This window comes from Passer domesticus, chromosome 1 (assembly GCF_036417665.1).
Source record: "Passer domesticus isolate bPasDom1 chromosome 1, bPasDom1.hap1, whole genome shotgun sequence".
Classification (NCBI taxonomy): domain Eukaryota; kingdom Metazoa; phylum Chordata; class Aves; order Passeriformes; family Passeridae; genus Passer; species Passer domesticus.
The window spans coordinates 67511854-67530940 of NC_087474.1; the positions used below are offsets into that span (position 1 = coordinate 67511854).

The window sequence follows — 19087 nt, forward strand, 5'->3', positions numbered from 1 at the left end:
TGCTGAGAGGTGGTAGAGGCCTATCTTTGGGGATATTCAAAACCCATCTGGACACAGTCCCAAGTAACCTGTTCTAGCTGATGCCACTTTGAGCAGTGGCAGATAGATGAACTCTGGAGGTCTCTTTCTAGTTGAACTACTCTGTGATTTTGGGAACAGTCTCTTTTTAACTGCTGCTGTAAAATGACAAAGTATTGGAAGTTTACATTTGGGCTACAGTAGCAAGAGGAAGCTGTGAGACCTTTTAGCAATTAATGTTTTAAGATTTCCTTTGTGAAATGAAACGCATTTTGACAGAGAACAGGTAATTGTGTCATAATTTAAAGCCACAAACATGAAACATATATTAGGGTGACCACAAGATATTTTCTTTCAATTCCAATGAGAGTTGAGTCAGTGAATCTGTTCTGCAGTGCTCAACCATTTCTAGTCAGGGATGTGCTGAAACCTGGCATTGCTGCCTGGGACCAAAGCAGTTCCCGCTTCTTACCGTGATGTGATTTATAAACCACAGCACACACAATCACTTTAATACTAAACACTACACATGCAAGTGACCTTCCATTTGGTGATATTACAGCTAACAGTGTGGACAAAGAGGCTTAGGAGATCCACGTCATTCTTGTACTTATTACAATCCAGTAGAACTTGGACTCCCAGTAATAAATCCTTGCCAGTCACTGCAGAAACATGGAGAGGAGAGCACCTGCCCATGAGGCTTACAAAATGCAAAAACAGATGGGGTGAGAGAAATACACATATTTAAAAACAAAACAAAACTGAAAAGGGGACTGGGAGGATGTGGTAAAACAGATGAAGCTAAGCCTGGAAGGCAGACCCTATGGGATTTGGGGAATTAGCTTCTGAGTTTATCCACACCGAACATGATTATGGCTCCCTACATACTCATTATCACAGAATCATAGAATCACTTATATTGGAAAAGACCCTTAGGGGATCCCTGAGTCCAACCACTACCCTGACACTGCCAAGTCCACCACTAAACCATGTCCCAAAGTGGCACATCTATGGTCTTTTAAATATCTCCAGGAATGATGACTCACACTTCCCTGGGCAGCCTGTTCCAACGCCTGACCACCTTATCAGTGAAAAAATGCTTCCTAATATCCAATCTAAACCTGCCCTGGAACAACTTGAGGCTGTTTCCTCCTGTCCTGTCTCTTGAACCACACCTCGTCACAGGATACTTTCAGGGGGACCTAAACTTGGACACAGTCAAATGTTACATATTTCCGTATTTATGGTAAATAAACTTTAATATCCCTAACCTCCTAAGCCCCTGCTTAGGGAAGGCAGTAGCTCAAGAAGTTGAAAAGGTACTAGAATTTTGAACAGCCCTTCATTTTGTCTGTTTCTTCATCAGAGTAACAGGAAGTGGTGACATCACCTTACACATCTAGCTGAGATACCCCCATCTAACAGAGAAAGAAGGGTTTCTTCTATAGGTGTGGAGCACAATAGCCAAGATAGCCTTCTCCAGAGACTGTTTTGGGGGCCTTGAGGAGGATGCTGCATTAGTCAATCCAAGAAGCCCAGGAGACTCATGCTGTAATGAAGGCTGCAAAACTCAGCATGTGAAGCTGGACATTGTTTCATACTCTGAGTGTACAATTTCCTTAATATTTTCATTAATTCAGTGGAGGAAAAAAGTAATAATTTTCTTCTCTGAACATCCCTCATCACATTTAGGCCACACTACATAATTAGCTGAAACAATTCAATTTGTTAAATAAAAAAATTAACTTGACTCAACATTAATTATTCTGACATACACCCATAGCTATTTGTCTCCATTAGACAGATTATGAGTTATCTTGTGTCATTGCACTTGCCAGAGTTCTACAGTGAAAGTATTAACATTGTGATATCTTTAAGAAATCAGGGATTTAGTTGAACTACCTATGTGAAGCTATGGGATCCTTACCTGTATCTTCATAGCTAAACCAAATTTTATTCTGCACATCCACAAGCTTTTGGTGCGCATTTATCTTTGTACCCTAAGTAGCATCAAACTATTATTTCTGTGAAGCTATTTGCACACTTCAGTTGCACAGAAGACAAAGGCAGATGAGCTAGATAAAATATAGACAGAGGATGAACCTCTTACTTCTGCATTCTACCCAGAATTACAGAATTCTCTTCAGGCTAGCAAGCTTCAAGATTCCACAAAGGTCTTTAAACATGTATTCCACTTAAAAAGAATTATAAATAAAAAAAACAAGTAGAGACTGCAAGGATTAGGAAGAAAAGCTTTTCCCCACAGAATTATTACTACTTACAATAAAATAGAGCATCATGTTCAAACAATGCTTTATTTGTTTAGGTGAATTAACCCTCAGTTGGTTACCAGAAAAACAGGTTTGTAAAATGTGCTTTCACCCTCAGTTCATATTTCCTGAACAAGTGAACAGACTCCAAATATGTACCAAGTGGATGAAAGGGAAGGGACTTCAGAGCAGTGCTGTAGCTCCCAGACTCTGGAAAGATTAGATTGGACATGGAGATTTGTTTGATCCAGTTCCTGTTAACTGCAACCTTGGATTAAGTATACAGTGTCAGAAGCCTAAAATTAAAATGTGTTCTGTCTGCACTTGCTTGTTCAGAGATTGAGCCCTGTGAACCCAGTACCTCTGACCCTTACTGGCAGCTACTAGATGGTGAAATTTTTATTCTTCCATGAATCATACACAAGTTTATTTTAGGAGCTTTACTGATTAATCCTGTTAGTATCCCATTAAATCAGCCAGTCAGATAAGGTACTGTGAGTTAGTTGCCAATCTGAAATATTTCTTTCCCTGTTCTTAGCTTGTTGTATTTTAGAATAAAAAAAAATAGTCAAAATCCAGTTTTTAAAGTATCTGCTCCCGTCATGATTACATACACACAGCTGGCCTAAGACACCATATGAATAGCACTATTAAATGCAAAAGTGACAGACTGTGTAGTATTTTGAAACAGCATTGTTTACCCTCTCATCCAGGAAATTAAACAAATTGTCTCATTTCTGTTGCCAAAATTCGGGAAGCACAAAAAACCAAACAAGTTTTGGTGTCTTTGAAAATCACAGAATTATCAGTCAAGTGTTCCAGTTGGTCTGCAGATCACTGTAGGGGGAAAAATGCAGTTTTTACAAGCTCTGTTCCTAACACTGATCTTTTCTTTCTGATCCATCCTACAGGTTTTTGCAATTCTATACTTAGCAGCTTCCCACCCACATGATTAATATGCTTGATTTCATACAGAATATACCAACTAGATTTCTGACTAGAATAAGAAGGTTTGGCTGTGTGATGCCACTCTTAGCCCAGTTTCACATTCGCAAGTTCATAAACATTTGCTGGGGCATTTTTCCTAAGAACTGTACCTATTTGGTGTCTCTTTCAGGGCCATTCATCACAGGTTTGTATGAATGGTTGTTAGATACATATGGATTCTCTGAATAAATGCTCTTATTAACTGCTCACAGATTTCAGATGTAGATCTAGCCTTTTAAATTTCCACATGAAATCCCTTGCAGAGAAAATAAATTGTATACAGATGCATTTTACTTCTCTTGTTAGCTTGAATTAGTGAACACTGGATTTTATGTGTTTTCTTTGTTTTTTTTTTTTTTTTTGCAGACAACATTCTTGTTCTCATGTGTGTTTCATAAGTCAATTGTGCACTGACCTCAAAAATATTCCCATCTCTACTTAAACACAATTCTGCCTCTAAATTTAACATGATTGTAGTTAATTATTAACATCATTGCATAGAATGCTTTGTAAATTTAGACTCATTAAGATTGTATATTTAATCCATGGTTGGAGTTAACAGGAACTGGATCAAATAAAACTCTACATGCAGTAGAATTATCTCAGAGAGACATTGGTTAAAGGATAGCTCCTGGCCTAAAGTCTGTCCACTTTAGCTCATCACTCTCTTTGTGCACATCTGGTGTCCCCAGAGCTTGTTCTGCCTTGTTTGTTCGAATATCCCTTCCCACACTCACAGTGACACACGTGTTTTGCAGAAGATTAATATGGCTGTGGTTCCAGAGCCCTTGGATGAGGTGACCCCTAAACAGAGGGGGTTCATAACTCTGTGGCATGATGCCCACACTGAGCACTGGGAATACTGACACAGTGCTAATAACTGCTGCTTAGTGCAGCAAAATTACCTGCCCTACCTGCTGTGGACAGAATTCAGGAATCCTGTCCTCCAGATGTGTTTTCAAATGAGGTGGTGTTCCAGATCTTGCTCTGTACACAACTTGCATTTCCACAAGGAATGACCACCACTGCCTGGAGCGGGAAGTTCCCAAGGCCCTTCACTTCTGTTCTATGCAGTCTTTACCCCGGAACATCTGCATTTTGCAGTTGTAGTGAACTGGAAATACTGCAGCAGCTTGAAGTAAATTAAAAAAATTAAAATTTGTGCTCAAATAAGTAGGAAAACTAATACTATGACTAACAAAGAATCCCTCATGTATTTTTATAAATTTAACACAAAACTCTGTTTCAAAATGTCAGTTTCATGACATCTTCTGTCCTGAATTCCTCCTAGGCAAATATGGTAGCAACATCAACTTTCCCAACAAAAGGTGACAGAACAAAGCCACAGCACCTGTGGAGAAGCACTGATTATTTTGTTTCCTGGAAAGGTGGGAGGTAGTTTATATTTTCCCCTCTCAAACAGGTAGAGAGGAGTCTTTTGCAGTTTGGGTTTACAGATGCATTTCCACATTCTTACCCTACTATTGAAGAGGATGAAAATGACCTGTAATAGTCTAAGGCATCTCTGTAGTTTCTCTCACCAGCAACCCACTTTACCCTCCACTAAATTGTCATTTCTGTATTCAATAGAGAAACACTCAAATTCACTAAACACACTCACTCACTTAAAAGATAATCTGATAATGTTACCGGTTTTAATGTTTCATAAAAAGCCAAAATTATTAGAAAACTTTGCGCTTTCTCTAATGCAATTAGTTCAGTCAGCTCATGAGGATGATAGCATTTTTTAAGACTTTGTTCTCTACAAAATTTCAATGGGCTTGTCTACGCAATGCAGCGGGAATGAATGGATTCCACTGTGAAAATGATGGCTTTAAAATCAGGTAAAATATGACTGATCCAGTTATGTGCAATATCTTCAGCAATCATTGAATCCTTCATAAATCACCTCTCCTTTCAAGAACACTGGAACAGATACAAGAGGAAGGCTGACAGGCTAATTATTCACATATGCAATAGATGAAAACATTTCACTGAGAACCCTGGTAGATCAGATGTCATGCAGAAACACTGATGTAACATTTCAAGAGAACTGCTATAATGCCAGATGTGTGAGAAGCTCAATTCTAAGACCAGCTCCCCAGTCTAGAAGTTTTTGACCCAACAGGTCTATATGAACCCCAAAGTGAGCTCTTGGGGCAATGAAAGCAGGCAATAGTATCAACACTATGACAACAATCCAGATCTTTAAAGGATGCTCAGGGTGCCTATTTATTCACTAATTGTCTTTGCAGTTGGGCTAGCAAATGAACAATTCCTGTTCTCCATGAGAAAGCTCTCCTCTGTCCAGATTCCTTCAGTTTCTGCTAGATTGGTCACCACCTTTCTACTTGCAATACCGTCAAATACACAGAAACATTGGGATAAAATACCACTAAGGAATTAGTTTTACAGCACCACCATTACTGATACAATTTTGTTTCTGAGCAGTTATTTTCATGCAGCAAAAGGACATGTTGTTAGCCATAAGGTGTACATCATTCTGAAAGTGAGACAAACAATAAATCACTGCCAGATCCCAGTATCTCTGGCACACTACAAAGCTGCTGGTTTCTTCCTCTGTGTTGTCATTCTTTAAATCTTATTACCATCAGAAAGATGATAAGGAATTTCCAGTTACTTCAGTTCACTGCCAGCTGGCCTTCCCCTTCCATGAGGAAGGCTCTATGAGCTGCACAGTCTGTGGTGCTGACACTAAAAACTCAGGAGGTAATTAACCCAAGGGCCTCGTTCAGGAGGTGTTTAAGAATTCACTCCAGGCCTTCTCCATGGCTGCCTCATTGGTTTTAACTTCCGGCTGCAGGTTCCTACTGCAGCGCTCTGTGAGAGCGGCTAATGGTGGGGTACTGTGCAAACACACCATACATCAGCAAAAGCAGTATGACTACACAGACCAATGTACCCCAAATCCGGGTCACGATAGAGATCCATGCGGAACTGCTGCTCCCAGCGCGTGCCATGACGGCTCTGCTCAGAACTAGGCCTACAACGGGCCCTGGCAATCCCATTGCCAATGGAAAACGGGAAGGTGACCACGATGGTGAACTGGGCCAGCAGAGTTGAGCAAATTGCTTCTTCATTCCACCTTTACCCGACTGGCCAGTTCATTGTGCAGCTAACAGGATTTCCATGACTATTTCACTTTGAGCAATGGGAAGCTGCTCTTGCTTTCTTGTGTTGCCAGAAGATCTGATAGGCTCTCAAAGAAGCTGGAGACTGGCAAATGTAGGAATAATTTTGCACCTCTTTTTCTTTCCAACTATGTTCCCTGACTGCCAACTATGTTCCCTGGAAGGTGCTCTGCAGATGAATAAGCTAGTCTAACTTATCAGGTTGTGTTTGCTAGGGCACTGCAGTACTGGCATAGTCAGGGGAAAAAAGATGGATGTTCAGCTAAATGGGAAAGATCACAGAATGGAGTTTCACATTACTAACAAAAAGGCTGGGCTCCCTCTCTACTGCAAGCCTGTACTTTGGTAAATATAAGGTTTACCTACTACACTGAAGAATCTGGAGCATGGTCTCTACAGAAAGTCTCTGCAGTGACAGCAGTGATTCTCAGGCAAAAGGATTATGTGATTGGCAGCTCTGTATATTTGTATCATGCAATACAGCAAAACACCCCAGATTTATCTACTTCAACTTTATTTATCCTAGGCCATTTGTTCAAAACAAAACTTCATTATTCTATTACTGGGTCTTTTGCTAACAACCAGCCTTTACTGTTAGCACAAAAGATACACTGAAGAAATAAGCAACAAAATAACTTTCATTCTCTCTCCTCCTGAAAATTTTTAATTAAAAGGTATCTCATAAAATATTAATTCACATCCAATTTGCTTGCTCATCAAGTAAAAAGCAAGCAGAGATATCTAAAGCATAGCACCTAAAATTCTGAATAAAGATTGACAAAGAAGTAGCTAACAGCTACTTAAAGAAAATGCTCAAAAATGCATGTAATCTGATTTGTACTGCATAATTCTTTTTATATTATTTATTTTACACCTTAAATAACCTTTTTTGTTTTATTTAATGCATTCAGTCTCAGTAGCTCACTGATACAGAATAATTTGTTTTAAACTCTGATTTAGCAGCTGCTCTCCAGTTGAATCAGTCCCCTTCCCAAGAGCAAAATTTTATTTGGCTGGTGAAAACTTCTACACCCTGACAGCAACTTGAAACCGCATTTCGTCTCAGAAACCTTGTCCTGAAGTGTAAAATCATACTCCACAAAGCCTAGCTTCAACTGAATCAACAGGAATTGAATGGGCTGTGGAATTGGGTTCTGGAGAGGTCCATCCTCAGGCTTTTCAGGAGCTGGAGTGGAGGGTACCCCTGTGAAGACTTGCTGGACAGAACTGGAAACATCCTACAAGTGCTATACAGTAAACCCCATTCACAAGATAAATTTCTATGTCTCTGTCATCATTACAGAGATGGTTTTGTGTAAAGGATAACTTCATAATCTGAAAGGGGAACAAAGTGTGAAATAAATATGAGACATGAGCAAACACAGATGGGTTTGCCGAAAGAGACTGGGAGAGAGAAAGCACTTAGCTAAACCTCTTGTGGTCAGCTAAGAAATGTAAATGATACTATTTTTGATAAAATATAATCATAGACTAAAATCACTTGGTGGTTTTATGTTTACAACTACTAAATGAAAAACCCTCACATGTAATTTACAGTGTGAAGGCAGAGGAGAAGAATAAAAGGATAGAGATCAATATGGTATAAAGCAGATACTCATTATTTTAGAGCTTAATTCAAGCATATGTTGAATCCCTGCACTTTTAATATAAGTTAGCAAGTGCCAAGCACCTTGTAAGAAGCTCTCAGAATCAGAATCCCAGTCTGCTATATCACCTAATAAAACCATTACCAAGTACATGCATAACTGCTACTAAGCCCATGCTTAAATAGATATAAACACTTGCCTAGAAAATGTTGCATTTTCCCCCATTCATATGCATATCTATGCAGATATCCATATATTCCCCTCATTTCAGGTAGGGAAAGACATATATGGGATCTGCAACACGAAATGCACGTGGCACAGCTCCAGCCCGCAAGAGCACAAGGCCAGAAAGCACCAAGGAGGGTCAAATCAGTCATCAGCTCCCACTGGCTTCCAGTGGAAATGAGCAGCTCGAATCTGGTGCCTGCATAGAGGCGCCCAGTGCAATTTGAGACACTTGGCATATCTGGGGATAGCAGATGTGGCACAACAGCAACAGCTGGATGGCAAGAATGATGTGCTAGTACATCTAAAAGAGCCATCTTTGAGCAACCAGAACTACCCTAGGTAAACAGGTCCTTTGAGAATCTTTGCACACAGAGCCTTTTGGGGTTTATTTTTAATCTCTTGGCAGTGACAAAATCTCCTCCATATTCATAACTTTTTAAAGTATGGCACTCTTACATCAAAAGTCAGTGCTGTAGACCAATTGATCTCTCCATGCAGATGAGATACTCACTGAAACAGCAGAAGTGCTATAAAAAAATAGTGGATTTCTACTACGCTTTGGTGCATGTAAACCTGAAAATTTCAGTAATTAAATTTAAGCACTATTCTGGAAGAAGCTTCCATAAGATTCACATTAGGCAGCTATATTTATTACTAAATAAATATAGCTGTTTTACCCAAGCTGAACACATTCAGCGATTTGCATTACAGAGCATAACTCCTTAATGCTCAAGTTCAATGTGATCCCTGCAGATACTGGTTTTGCACGTACTCAGCCTGTGCATGTGAATTTCCAGTGTCTGTACCTCGGTCAGGTGTTTGCTCATACAAAGGTACTTATGATGGGGACCAGCTGGAAGTAAGTCTGTGTTTAGTTATAATGTGCATACAAACGTGTGTACGGGTTGAAAACAAGTGCAAATTATTCCTTATTTTTGGAGATGCCTTGGTCACACAATGTCATTATGGAAAACCTGGTGGTTCTCACCCTTCCAAAGCACATACACACACCCAAGAGCCAAATATTAAAAAAGAAGCCAGTGAAAGGGTTAATGTCAAGTGGTACTACCTCTTCTGCTGCTGGATAAATGCTGTTTTCTAAAAATAGCAAATAGCCTTCCTGATCCTGGACTCGTAAAGTGGAAGGATTTAAAACTAAAATGCATCTCTATGAACCACGGTAAAAAAGTCCCAGTTTCCTGCAAACCCTAGAAATTTTACTACTCACTGTATTTATACAAAACCAAAGCCCAGCTATGAAATATAAATTAAACCAAACCACCTAAATATCCTTTTCATGTGCTAGAATCTCATGTTTTCTCCTGCCTCTGTTTTATGCATAGTCTGCATTCTCACTGACCTGACAAAACTGGGAATTTGTTAGTGATAGAAAAAGCAAGGCCACTTAATTCGCCAGCCTATGAGAGTAAAGCAAGCTACTTTTCATAATGTATGTACAGGCATCATGTGAGCACTCACTGGTAGCTGTGTTGGAATGCCTGGATATTGTGTGTTTGTCAGACTGTCATAAAGATTTATAAATACACAGCTACAAACTGCAGATGAAGCCTTGCAGTACAGCCAGGCTACACACACCTAAATTAAGAAGGTGTTTTAATTCTCAATACAGAAAGATGCAGAATGTCTTGTTGCATGTAAACCTGTTAGAGTTTTCAGACTGCGGTGATTTTGGACAGAGAAAAATCAATGTTCCCTCAGGTTCAGCAAGACCTACTGGCTTCCGTGTGGTTCCACCAAATGAAAGGAAGAAGAGGAAGCAACATAGAAATCACTACAAAGGAGCCTTCCTAAGCACTGAGTCTCAGATTATGGGGACAAGATGGGGACAAAGAGAGAGAACAGACAACATGTTGCCTCATTTCCACCTCATTTCACACTCCTTAACATCTTTATTTCCAACCCAGAAAGACAGGAGCAATGAAGACTGCAGAACCCCGGTCAAGCCATCCTAGACAGACAGTGGGGAGGAATTTTATACAAGTTACAGACATATTCATTCCAAATTCTCCTGAAAGGGTCAGAGCTGTTGATGAGCACCTCCCTTATGGACATCTGCTCTTATGTCCATGCCACTTTTTAATGAGTGATCCCCTTAATCAACTCTTGAGCTAATTTTTTTTTCTAAAGCATGAATAAAACACCTTTATCCATTAGCCTAGTTTCTGCTGCTTACCTAGTACTGAAAAGGCAAAGGAGTAACTTGCAGTATCTTTTCTTACTTCCTGGCAGATCTAATAATCTTTCTTACTGATCTAGCAGATCTCTTCTCATTTTGAACAGTTTCTTTACTCTCTCTCCAAGCTATTCTTTTCTAGAGCAACATACTTTTCTTCTTATTAAGGACCCTTTCACCCCAAATAAATGTCTTGCAGTATCAACCCACTGTGCATCAGTTCCAGCACCTCATTATCAGGTCCATTTTTCCTTCTGCAGGCACCTGCATAATCACATTATGTGAAATAGCTTATATAAATCAGCAGTCATTGTCATATGTTCTAAAGAATTGACCTGCAAATGTTATCTACTGCAAAACTTCATCCCAATATAGCTTTCAAATCTAAGCCATGAAGTCAAAAGTTAACTGAATATGGGTTACTGAAGCTGCATTTTGGAAACAATAACCTACAATTTATTTACCTAGATCCTACTTTCGAAGCTATTGTGATCTCATCCCCACAGGCCCTGAAATTGATTTTTGAAACAATACTTTAATTACCTTCCTACCTGGCAAGCTTTCTTTGGTGCTTGGTTTAGAAGCTGAGATTGACCCTGACTTTTCATGTCTGGGAGTGTGCACTGGTGTTATCTGCTCTCCATCCTTTCTCACTGCTGAGTGTGCCAGCCCAACAGGGTTGGTGAATAATTATTAGAACAAAGGGCAACATATGATGTTTTCCTGATCCTTTCAATAAACAGTGACTAACAGCTCTTTAAATTATCAAAACTGTGGCAATAATAAATTATATTTAAGGTTACATTTTCACCACCTCCTTATTTGTATGTTCAAAATACATCTACATAACTGTATCAGCTAATTAGCTGTGCAGCTATTGAAATGCCTTTTCAAATGCATCTGTACATGGTCAAATGTAGATTTTTCATACCTGAATGACTGTAAACAAACAAACCAGAAGGCAAACGAAGGCTTAGCTATTTAATCTGGAGGATATTGCATATTATGAAACACGTTCTAGGTTGCAACCGTGTAAGTTATTGCTATCCTTTTATGCATTTTCAGTTTCTTCATGAAAAGAATCACATTTGATCCACTGAAAATAAGTCTGGTCAGGGGCTATTATAAAATGCAGAATGTGCTTCTACAAACAGAACAAGAAAACTTGTGTAATTCGTACATTCATAATTTATTTCAGAGTCATTCTGTTTTGCTGACATATTATCTATTCTTCTTAAAACCTTTTCCAATGAGTTGTTTCATGTTCCAAATAAAGGCTATCTTAAATCTCTCATTTATTCCTGTTTAATTCTGAATATTTCACTACTTGAAGCTTCCAATGACTATCTGCAAAAGTTACATTAAGCCTTCCATATGCCCCTCTTTCTCATACAACTGTTTACCTTCTAGGATAAGAACTGGTATCAAACTTCCTTTCTTTTGATTAGCTTTCTTTCCTACTTCTAGGTAGCACGTGTACCCCTTAGGCTTTCAGTTTACTGTCACAATTAAGTGTCAGCACTTTTTATGATCCCTCAACTTATTTTCCCTTCACAGACTGATCTCATTTCATTATCCTTGACGGTTCTAACACCTTTCAAAAATTGGTCTGCTGAAATTCAATACTAATGCAAAAAGATATAAAGCTCACCCTGACAAGAGATAACTACAAATTTTGAGCACACCTCTCTAGTTAGCCTTGCCCAGTCTTACTTCATCTGTCATTCAATGCCTAGAAGTATAATTTGGGCACACTATACAAACCCTAAAACCAGAGGCACATTCTTTCCCTAGAAAAATATATACTTCTTTACACTTCCTGAATAGTTCTTCTCCTCATCACTTTTTCAGCTACTCTTGGTGAAATTATATTACCTGACTGCTTTGCCTAAGGCAAATGGATATATAGTATTTCAGTATCTCTTTGTTTTCGTTTTTCCTTCTGGAGGGTGAGGCCAGCAAATTTTATACTAGACTAGCAACTCGCCATGAAGTCCAAATTTAAAGAAATCTTCTGCATGCCTCCTGCTCTTCTCGCTTTGAAAATTGGTACTTCTTATGTTGACTTGAAACATGAAAAGTAACTGTGTGTGGCCATAAAAATGCACAGAAAAACAAAATCTGTCAATTACACTGAGCTATTTTTGTCATATCTGCCCTTCTGGGTCTATTCCAACTATATCACTCTAGTTAAGTCAGTTACTTACTATCAGTTGCTTGCCAGCTCCTGGCACTGCTCCATGACTTCTTCCAGGCTACTCACAGAGCACAAGATTGACCTTAAGGTAGCTTCAAATGACAATAAAATGTGTAGCTTGCCAGAATAAACACAATTTCTCTTTCTCCTAAGCCCCAGTCTCATCCCACCTCTGCTTCCCATTCCAGAACACTCAGGGTAGGAGGAAGGAGGCTATTTGAAGCATGAGCCTGCAGGAGTTTTCAAGATGAGTCTGCGGTTAAGCAAAGATTTTCCTTTGACTTTGTCCAGCTAAAGAGCAGATGAAAGTAAACAGACTTTTTTTTCCCCTCCTTGATTCTATCTTTTGCATTTACTTACTTCTGAAATGCTTTCCAAATGTTTTCTCAGGATTTGGCATAAAATCTTGATATGCTGCCTCCTAAAATTCTCCTCAAACATATGTTATTTGCCTTGAAATTGATAGTGTCTTTCCACTTCAGAAAAAATCTTCAGTTAGAGGCACCATGAGAGTCTCTATTTCCAGACCAAATCCATTCAGTTATCAAGGAAAGAATTAGGTCTTCTACAGACTTACAGTCAGGGCATCCAGAGAGGAAGCTGATCTGCTAAATAAGGAGTTGCCGTTTTCCACAGCGCCTTTTCAGAGCTGAACTGCCATATGCTGCTGCCTATCCCTCCTTCACTCACATCCCCTCTGGAGGAAACCAGCTCTGTGTGCTTCAGTCCACTGGCTCAGCCTCCCCCAAAATGGTGTGCACTTTACTTAGTTGCAGGCTAATGTCTTCTTGCCCCACCTCAAGTCACCGAAAAAGGTTTTTGGTGCCTTGGGCACCCTTCAAGGGAGCAGGTGCCTCTTTTGCACACTCACTGCACCAGGTGATGCTATAGGGGCACATGATCCTTTGAGGGTCCATGGCAGGCTGAGTCACAGACATGAAGCGACATGAAACACACTCTTTGTTTCTGGTTTTTTGTGAGAAGAATGCAGGGTTGAGGAGGTGGAGAGAAGTCAGTGTGGTTCTGATTCCCTTGCACTGCATCAAGGGAGCAGGAGGGTAGGCAATGGGAGAAGAGCTCTGCTAGGCCCAGCCTAAATCTATCCCTATAACATGTTAAAAAGAGCAAAAGCTTCAGTATATGTCATTGAGGCTGAGTGGTACCTTCTGTGCAAAGACAGACTCCTTGAAGTGTCTTGTGACACCAGTGCCCATCAGGCATCAGGACTGTCTAGTGCAATAATGGAGTTCTTACAGTTAAGCAGTCACACAAACCATTTCCAGCCCTTCTCAGGCTCAAATGCTTTGAAATGAAACTCCAGGCAAGACCTCCCTCTTGCAGTCTCACCTAAGCATTCCCTCCAGCCACATCCTGCATGCCAGCTCGTAGCAGGCATTCCTAATCCCCTGGCTGCCTGCCTTGTCCTCCTCTCCAAAGGGACTTTGGCATCACTTTCCACACGTTTTGCCCCTGCAAAGCTACCAAGGCTTGCCCCTCACATTCATGCCTGCCACTCCACTCAAAAAAATAATAAAAACCAAAGGATGGAATGTGGATGGGAAATAAAATCTGATAAATGCGACTGCCTTTACATAGCTACAAAGCCCTAAACATAAATGTACTAATATACTTATTCCTGTGCTGTTGAGAACCCACTTGTATAGCAAAAATGTAACACTGGAAAATAAGTAACACGAAAATGTGTCAAAATCCATCCCTGGAAGCCCACATGTTGTTTCCTGGCACTCCAGCATTACCAGTTGGCTTGGATGAAATTATGGAAAAGGCAGAGGGACGCTCTTTTCCTTATCACATTCATTCATTATCTTCCATCCTCACTATCACTGTACAAGACACAAGGTCCGTACCACCACCAATGTAGGGCACAATGTCCTGTTCCCTCTTGCCTTTGCCTTTCATGCAGCCCCTAGATGCGGCTGAGGAGTTAATTCAGAAACCTGAAGTCAGGCATTGTTGATCCTCGCTGGTAAGGACCCACACCTTTACTCATAGACAGTCCCATGACTATGCAGCTGGTGACTCTGAAACCACTTCAGGTGACACCTGCTATCCCTGTGAATGCACAAAATGAACAGAGAAAAACTCTTGCTTGTTACAACTGAGGACAGAAAATAATGCAAAATGTACAGATAAAGAGCCTGAACACTGTTGTTCTACTCTGACCTAGCAATAGTTTAAGTCAAAACACCAGTCTGTGGTAATTCTATACTAATTTATTTTAAGTGAAAGTGGATCATTATATTATGACTACCTGACTACATTTAATGGCCAGCTGAAATTCCAGCAATGGATGCCTCAAAGTTGGACCATGCCTACTATCTTTCATAGGTGGAAATAGGAGGACAAAATCAGTAGTTACAGAACACTTCACTGGAAGGTTCAAAGAACCTGCACATTCATGATGTATCCTGCTTTTGGGAGCAGTTTACCACTAAACCCCAAGGCTGCATTTTCATTTACATTCTGAAAACAAAGGGTTTGATTTCTTTTATACCTTTCTTATGCTATTGAATTTAACTTTAGTTGTGTGTCTTGCTTCAAGATTTTTTCCTGGAAATCTCCAGTGATACATAGAATAACTTAAAAATTGTAGAGTAGGACCTTTTGGTTGTACAATTACTTTCTCTCTTTAATACTTTTCTCTTTAATTCTCTTTTGGGAATGCCAAGAGTGGTATGAAGAATGCCAAGGAAGCAAAAAGGTGGGGAAGGAATCATGTCAGTAAACTTCAATAGTCTGAATGTGCTTGAAAAATCTTCTCGATCAAGAAGTAAGCAAGAAGAGCCCAGAGACATACTGACTTCAGAGGCTTCAGAAAAGAATCAGATGGCTGCCACTGTACATGACAAATCCTCATCTGACTTTCTGGTTCTTCATGCTGACACATGCATAGAACAATGCATCCTTATAAGACTTTTTTATAAGAAGCTCAATGAATCCAGTTTATTAAAATGCATCAAAGCATCAGTTTTGGATCATACATTAGTCTTCTCTCACTTAAGGTAAAGGTGAATCCCTTTGTTTGAGGAATAAATAAATTCTAGATAACCTTAAAAAAAATTAAAATTTTCCAGTATTTAGAATTGTAGTATGTTGTTGAACAAGGAGCCATGTTTGATATGAAACAAAAAAGCATGCATACCCACATGTGCAGCATTTGAACAGGTATTATTTGTCACAGTCTCCCACAGATGCTATCAGAGCTTACAGAGAAATGCAATGGTTATTAAAGATGATTCACTGCACTTATTAACATGACAAAGCACAAGAACCCTAAGCTAGTCATTAAAATGAATGAGATTTGATAAATAAAAGAGAATGTATGAGATTTGATAAATAAAAGGCCTTTCAATACTCTATAAGGACCCACGCTTGAAACTCCTTACTTTTTGTGAGCCATCAGCTTCAGGACACCACCGTACTCAGTAGTCTGTGTGAATTACTCATGAAGGGTCCCTCCCAACTCATACTATTCTATTATCCAATGCCTCTGGGATAGTGCAGAAAAGAGGCCAATCTTTGATTGCTGAAATTTTCACCTACAGAAAACACAATACTGCGGTGCCAAGTCCAAACTAGTGCATGTTTTTAAGGTATTTATGCTGATTCCCTTCCTCCAGGAGAAAAGCAGAGCTTGCAAAGTGACTTCCAGATGGAAAGTGCATCCCTGATCATACAAACCGACCAAGCTGGGCAGTCCTGAGGCTGCTCTCACTTGACCCAACTGCAGAACCATCATACTGGAACTCAGAGTAGAGGAAGAAAGCCAAGTGAGAATCAGCTATTTTAATTGAAAGGTAATTAGGGAAGAACACCAGCAGATTGCAGTGGAAATTGAGAAGCCATAGAAAAAATTGCTTCCATGGACTCAATGATCCTTGTGGATTCCGTCCAACTCAAGATATTCTATGATTCTAAGGGTGAAGTCTGTCAGGATTAGACATTGAATGTAAGCTCTTTCCACAATTTTTTTTAAATTTTAAAGCTAGAAAAGAAATTAAATCAGAAGTTTTACTCTTGCTTGGTCCAAGGGTGGTATATTATTCATCCATGACTGAGGGTTTTAACTCTAGACCACTGTACAAGTACAAAGAAATAAAAGTACAAACACCTAGGACTGAGACATGCTCTCATTTACACAAAGGTAGGTCTGGACAGGCTCCTTTGATTTACCCTCAGCCAAGAAGAACATTTCTGCGCCGTGCAGCCAGGAATTGCTCCCAATTAAGAGCCCAGAACAGCAGACTGCAGAACAAATTCCAGTCCCTCTGATGCCAGAGGAAGCCTTCATGGTGTGAAGCCTCATACAACCACCAGGAGAGGCTGAGCTCAAAATCAGGCTTTTAGGGAAACACTAAATGCAGTACTAAGCTGAGAAATATTTTAGTGATATTTACATTGAAGAATATACATGTGAAAGAGGATATTCACAATCTACAATTACAAAATGCTGGGACTCTCTAAAGCCTGGAGAGTATGCTGCTTCTGCTTCTGGTGGATAAAGAAATGGTTGTGTATGCTGTGCATTTTCCAGCCTTACAGAACTCAACCATTTTTTTCTAAATCAGTAGATATGAAATGGAGCCTTATATCTCATTCTAGACTACTTAAATTTGTCATGGAAAGACTTTTCAAAACTTCTCTTTTTTTCTCTCTCTTTCGTATGTAACCCTGATCAGCTTCCTTAATCTACATATATTTGCAAAAGTTTTTGCAGGCTTTAAAGTCATACTCAGAAAAGTTCTTCCTGAAACACCTTTGATGACTTTACAGTATATAATAACAGTAAAAACCACTCCTCAAAATTTGAATAAATGATCTTGAAAAACAAAACAGATAAGAATATGGCAGTAAAATTATTCTAGGTACAGAACTTAAAATGAATCAACCTTATCTGAACCAGAACTGGTATGACTAGGGCTGTTCCTGCCTTCTTGTAGGCTGAATAGAAGAGACTTTCTTAAGGAATTGATATGACTTTCCCTTAAACAACGAACACAAGTTCAACTGAATGCAAGCCAGAAAAAAAACCCTAAAACTTAGCTGGGAACTTAGAATGAATATATTATTGAGCACTGCCACAGAAACTGCCTGTTTAAATGTAACAGGGTAATGATTTTACTGTATGCTCCTCTACATTAAAGCCATCATATAAAGGATACCATTCAAAGCTAGCGTACTCATGCACATCAATGGAAAGCACAGACAAGCCTCTTGTGGCTTCACTGATTACTTAAGCCTGGCAGGTAAGGCTGGTCATTATTCTGAGCGTGGAGGTAAGTTCAGAAATATGTCAATATGTATTATTGCAATCAACAGGCATTAGTGTACATTGCGTGCATTACTGTAATCAAATTTAACAGCTCAACTGAACAACAAGGTCTGGCAGTCTGAAAAGATGGCAAAAGGTCCAGTAATGGTAACAAAGTGGTACTAGACTGTCCATGGAGGCACACAGCAGGTCTCTGCCAACTAAGCATAACTGCAATTTCACTGCAAGAATCAGTCTTGATGGTCTACCACAATCTTCATTAACTAGAACCACATTACAGTGATCTCCAGAAGCAATAATTTCTGATGTCAGAATTAGAAAGTAAAATTTGTGAGATGTGTCCTGGGAAATATCTGCTTTTTTCAAGTAGCTCTTTAACTTTGGAACATTATCAAAGGCAGTTTGTGAGGGAAGAGTTTTAATTTGTGAGAACCAAGTAAAAATTTCATCCTGACAGGTCAGAATAAAGTAGAATTCTAATCCATACAGACTTTAGTCTTGGGATAAGGTTTGAAAAGCTCTAAAGAGTCTTGAGTTTCACTCAGAGTTTTGTTGAATTAATTTATATTGTGATTGCAGAGTCTCCATAGAGGCTCTAGCTTCCTGGCTTTACCAGCTGAAAAAAATGGCGCTGATAATCTGAAGGAAATCATTAATTTTTCCTCATGTCCATTACAATCTGTTCAGCACGGAGCACCTAGGATTCTCTGAGAAGTTCGAACACCCCTTATCTTCCCTCAAGCTCCCCCTATCCTTCATCATATTATTTAGAACATTCAATGATTCACAGTGTTGACAATGCACTTTTTCTAGCAATTGTTTACACCTCATTTCTAAAGCAGGATCCTGGTTCTTATTCTTAGAAACATATTAACCCTCCCTCCTAAAAAAAACCCCAAAGTCCAAAACCAAATAAAACACTACAGATTTTTTTCTATACACTGCAAAAATCTGTCCATCACAATGATAACCACATTCAGACAGTGGGAGAGGTTCCTGGCTGACACTGCCTTACGCCACTCGGGCAAACAATGTGACCTAGACCCATTAATGGGAATCACATATTAGTCCCTTCATTAATCTACATCACTTGTGTGGTTAAACCAGCACATTGCTACTCTTGTTCACTCTGAATGTGATG

The 19087-nt window shown here is 39.5% G+C and overlaps 1 protein-coding gene across 5 annotated transcripts in view; it reads right to left on the reverse strand.

The window, feature by feature from the left end:
• Window positions 1-19087, reverse strand: part of KCNG2 (potassium voltage-gated channel modifier subfamily G member 2) — a 52765-nt gene that overhangs the window by 27366 nt on the left and 6312 nt on the right. The window contains exons 1-2 of one of the 5 annotated variants that reach the window (XM_064422359.1): window positions 6191-6294; window positions 4190-4407 (exon numbers count right to left, since the gene is read on the reverse strand). The exons of 3 other annotated variants lie outside the window; for them this stretch is intronic. The gene's annotated coding sequence lies outside the window, so the exon portion shown is untranslated. Of the gene's footprint in view, window positions 1-4189; window positions 4408-6190; window positions 6295-19087 lie in introns of those variants that run through there. One more of the 5 variants, XM_064422366.1, reaches the window with a different exon arrangement.